The sequence below is a fragment of the Pundamilia nyererei genome, unplaced genomic scaffold (genome assembly GCF_000239375.1).
Source record: "Pundamilia nyererei isolate P.nyererei 1_Seehausen unplaced genomic scaffold, PunNye1.0 scaffold00449, whole genome shotgun sequence".
In the NCBI taxonomy this organism is placed as follows: domain Eukaryota; kingdom Metazoa; phylum Chordata; class Actinopteri; order Cichliformes; family Cichlidae; genus Pundamilia; species Pundamilia nyererei.
In genome coordinates this window covers 231,335-236,651 of record NW_005187850.1, presented here as the reverse complement: position 1 = coordinate 236,651, position 5,317 = coordinate 231,335, and the positions used below count along the sequence as shown (strand labels likewise).

General features: G+C 37.5%; 1 long non-coding RNA gene across 1 annotated transcript; it reads right to left on the bottom strand.

Annotated features, from left to right (window-relative positions):
- Positions 1-2,239: 2,239 nt before the first annotated feature.
- On the bottom strand, positions 2,240-4,662 carry LOC102199163 (uncharacterized). Its single transcript, XR_312336.1, has 3 exons — positions 4,589-4,662; positions 4,419-4,450; positions 2,240-3,355 (listed from the first exon to the last, which is right to left on the bottom strand). It is a non-coding gene; the product is annotated as an uncharacterized LOC102199163 (long non-coding RNA).
- Between the last annotated feature and the right edge of the window lie 655 nt (positions 4,663-5,317).

Genomic DNA, 5,317 nt, shown 5'->3' with positions numbered 1-5,317 from the left:
TTTTATTAGTTTCATTATTGTCTTGTGATGGTCTCCATGCCTCCCTGGCTGACCTAGTTTCAGGCCATGTGTTTGTGGTGCTGTGTCTCCCTCTCTTCTGTCTGCCTGGCCCGAGCTCATCTTGGCAGTTCTCATCTCCCGCCCGTGGCCCAGGCACCTGGCCTCATCAACCACCTGCCGTTGATCTGTCTGATTGCCTGAGCCGCTATTTAAGATGGCGGCTCAGTGTTCCTTGTTTTCGTTTTGTCAACTAAAGCTCATTAATATCCTCCAGCACATCAAGCAGTGCTGATGTCATTAGTCAAATGTAATCACAGAGGTAGTAATGTCTGCATGCTCAATGAAAACATTCCCTTATGCAATCACTTGTAGCTCTTTTCAATCACATATCTGATTGTCACATTCTACAAATATCCTGTCACTGTAAACTAACATGAGATAATATCATTTGGTCGAAATAGTCCCACCTCGTTCAGAGTTATATGAGGTTAAATCATGATTCAACTTCCTCAAAGACGAATGATGTAATGATCTAGCCATTAAACTAAACCAAAGAGGTGGTAATATTAATTTTAATAGAGACTCATTTTGGATATTCTGTTTTACGAGTCTGCACCCTAGAGGTATGAATGAGAATTTTTCTATCAATGAGTTTTTGTGAACTGTACCCTTTTTTAATTCTTTTTTACCAGTTACTTTGCTCTGTCAATCATTCTCACACGGGTAATGTCTGTCTATTTATCTATTTCTATTTATTTTTTCAGTAAAAGAGGGAGTAACATTCTAGATGTCTCGTTTTAAGTCTAAATTTGAGAGGCATAAATGAGGACCTTTCCACAAATGTTTATCCATGTGATGATGTCCTCTTGTTTTTAAATCTAACTGCTGCACTGACTTCTTTTTGAATTAAATGTTTTTCTTTGTTATCATTTTTTGTATATTTGTAATATTCTTTTTATGTATTTCATGCATGTATTTTAAGACAGGTGTGGATTATGTCTCCTCACCCTGTCTTCATCATTATTGACTTAGTCCAGTATTTACTTGGGCTTGACTTAACCAATTAACCAATACTAACCCGGTATATGTCAGCTGGTTCAAACCTTGAAAGTAGGTGAAGTTGTGCCAGAAATGTTTGCTGTGGTTAGCTCATAACTCAAATATTTGAGGGTGTGATTTGAGAATGAGGAAGTGATGGAGTAGAAAAAGATGGTGGTGGTGATTAAAATAGCTGGGGTTTTAAAAGAAGCACGTATAAGCAGTCCCATGACCAAACACACAACCTTTGAAAGCAAAGACAGAACATTTGTACACTTTCAAGACACAAAAATGATAGAAAGTGTGCGTTTATATCTGTTTACAATCTTTGTTTAGTGACTTTGTGTGGAACAGCTCACTTGTCTCACAAAAGTATTCATGTTGTACCATCTGTCTGACCCTCTCTTTGTGTTCATTATCAAAGCCAATTCATTAAAATTCATGAACTGAATTATGAATCACATTTAATACACAAACAGCTGGAAGAAATAAACACAACTCGATCTGCTGTTTGTCAAACCAGGATGACACTAATCTCACATATTAACTCTTACAGACAAATCAAGCACATAAACAGTTTTCTCCAATATTTCTGCGCCAGGGGAGAAAATTTGAAAGTAAAGCCTAAAAACCATCACCAGGTTTGATCGTTTCCCTTATTTGGTTTGAGATTTCATCTTTAGTGTGGATGTACAAGTGTGTGTGTCAGAGTGTGGTCACAGTGGTTAGCACTGCCTCCTCACAACAAACTATATATCATCAAGTATATGAAACTAATTGTTGTCTACATTTATGGTTAAAATGTGTCTTAGTACTTAGAATGGTCGGTCAGACTAGTTTGCTTTTGGCTGTTTGTCTCTCGGGCGTTTGGCGTCCAGTGTTGTTTCTTGATTGTTTCTCTTCTCTGACCTAAAATTTTGTTCCCTCATCTCTCTCTGTCCTTCCCTTTTAATTTTATTTTCTCACCAACCTTGTTGCTTCTTGTTGATAAAGAGGAAATAAGTGGTTTAAGTATAAATAACAGGAAGTGTGTGGCACAGTGTGACAGAAATAGACGTTTAGTACTTTCATAGAAAATTCTATTATTGCGAGGAGAATCAGTTGAGTCTACACCGTTCTCACATGCAGCCTGAAACTCTGACTTCCACAGAGAAATGATGCAATTGATGACAAAAAGATAATAATGACACATCCCCCACAGTCTGTATTTATTTCCCAACTTTACATCATTAACAGCACTGTAAAAACAAACTGGTGCAACTGCTGATGATCTCAATCCTGGAAAGCTGGTTTGTGTGTCAAACTCACAACATCACTTTTGATTGTTTTCATGTTATGTGGGACTGCTGACCAGTTCACTCCCTGAGAAACCGCCCACTATTCTGACTGGTAGAGAACGGTGGATCGACCTGTCCATGTGGTGACACAGTTAGCTTCATAAGTATTTGTGCATCACGTTTTTTGTACTTTTGTCTCTGTAAACCATCACATTCAACTGTAAATATGACAACAATTAAGATGTGATTGAAGAGCAGACTTTAATTTGAAGAAATTTCCCCGTGTGCCTCATTTCCATTTTAGTATCAGCTTAAATTCACCTTCACTAACTGTGCTCTGAACTGGTTTAAATCAGTGTCTATCACTACATCAGCAGTAACAACTGAATAATTTTCAGACACCTGTGCCGTTCGTTTTTTCCTCTGCTCAGCCTCATGTCCAAGTGCAGAGCCTTCAAACTCTGCATTGGGCTGAATGAACTGTGTTCAACTCTGTGCATCATGCTACAGCATGGTATAACACATTATCTCAGGTCCACTGAGACACAATGCATTTCACTGCTGATGTGAACTGGTAGATAATCTGTCGAAGTCGAAGACCTCCGAACAGACGAATACTGTCACAAAAAATGTGAGACTTTCATCTAAATAGCTTGGTTTAAATCCCGAAACCCAAAAGTAATCACATGATTCCTTGCTAATTTTTAACAATTTTACAACAAACATGTTCCTCACAGAGCTGATCTTTTTTTCATTTTCATTTTGCCTGATAAGTGGAGGATCTACTTCACCAGTCTGTGTGGTTCGGTCACAGTCAGGTCGTCTGGACACTTGCTGAACTTCACAGCAGAATACTCACAGGCAGAGGAGCTGGGTTGGAGTATCACACTGCCAGCTTTTTCAGACCTCACTTGAAAGTTGATGGCAGCGTAATGTGGTGAGGCAGTGTGGTTTATGGGATTATTGGCACTGATGGAAATCGAGTTCACTGCATTTTCTGGGTTCTGGAGGTTCTCCTGTCTCTCCTCACAGATACAGTCCTTCAACAATAAGCAGAAAATGAGTTTATGTCTAAACACTATCCATAGAAATTGTTCCTATGTTGCCAAAAACAAAAAATATATATATATTTTTTACAATTTTTTCTACTATTCAGCCTTGAATAACCATCAGCTGATATTTTTTTGTCTTGTTGTGAAGTCTGAAATGATTCCAAAATTGACGTTTTGCAGACATTGGAGAGTTTCCATTGTTGTCTAGACTCACATGTCTTTATATTATGTTTATAATGAAAAAATAAAACAAACAGTTACAAGAAGAGTGAGAGATTATTGAAAGCTAAATCACTGGGGAGACTGAATCTCACAACCTTTTTCCACTACAACCTATTCCATTGACCTAACAGCACAGCAATTATAGGATTATAGTGTAACATGATGACTTGGAAAGTCCAAGTAAGCAAAGTTCACCATGTAATAAATAAGAATTTACAATAAACCTGCAGAAATGTCACAAACATTAAGAAACAACTTTAACATCCGTCTGTCGACTGTGTAGTTCTTGCTTCATAAGGAAGACGACAGAGCCTTTAGCTGTCAGGCTCCTCTTCTGCGAAACCAGATGAGGGCTGGATTAGGTGACCCTCAATCCTCTCCCAGTTATGCTGCAGTAGGTGTAGGCTGCGGGGGTGATTCCCATCATGCATTGAGTGTTTCTCCTTCAGTCAGCTTTCTCACTCACTATGTGTTTATACACTTCTCTGCACTGAATCATTACTTATTATTCCTACTCATTGAAGCTCTCTTCCACAGCATGTCTTTTGTCCTGTCTCCCTCCCCTCACCCCCAACCACCTGTAGCAGATGATCTCCTCTCCCTGACCATGGTTCTACTGGAAGTTTCTTCCTGTTAAAAGGGAGTTTGTCTTTCCTACTGTCGCCAAAGCGCTTGCTTATAAGGGGCCATCTCATTGTTGGGGTTTTCTCTCCATTACTGTAGGGCTTTATTTTAATATAAAGTGCCCTGAGGTGACTGCTGTTGTGATTTTCAATTCAATTCAGTTTTGATAAATAAAAGTAAAAAAAGAAATAATTTCATCACGAACCTCTTTGACATGACGTCCTGCTGCACCATTTCCTAAAATAGCAACCAAGCAGAATTATTTATTAGTAGTTCATAGTTTGGTTTTAATGTAAATCTGGTTTAACTACGAATTGCCAAAGACCATTAATTTAATGAAATAAAAAAATATCTTGAAACTGCGAACATTCTTACGTTTGTAGATGAGGATCAGTGCTATCAGAAACAGCAGGAGCACAGCTACAGACACAGTAACACTGATTATAACCTCTAAGCCATCTGTAAAATAAAAGAAAGACCAAAGAGAAAATATTAACCCACAGGTTTGTTTTTTAACCATCCAGAAGGTCTCTATTGAGGAATTTTACAAAAATAAAGTTTGAAAAAATTAATGATGTAAAATACTCTAAAAAAAAATATTGAAAACACTGAAAACATTTCAGAGTGATACATTAAAAAAACAACATTTTTTCGCAGCTTTTTATAAACTGGACCTCGACAAAATACTTAAAACATGTCTTACTTTTTCCTTTAACGTCACAATAAAGTTATTTTAAAATGATCTTCAAATGTTTCTATTACAAGAAAAATGTTTTGTTGCAAACATATTTATAATTTCTAGCATTCTAGCATGAGTGGAAAGGGGCTGTAGTTACTCCAGTCTTTAAAGGAGGCGAGCGTGACTTGATATGTAATTATCGTCCAGTTTCCATACTCTCTGTTCTTTCAAATGTGCTTGAGAAGGCTGTGGCAGCACAGTTAATTGATTACTTAGAGACTAATCAACTGCTTCATCCAATGCAGTTTGGTTTTAGACCAAAATTTTCCACAGAAATGGCAAATTGCTATTTTGTTGAAAATATTAAGTGTAATCTGGATAATGGTAAAGTTGTGGGTGCAGTGTTCCTTGACCTAAAATAGGCT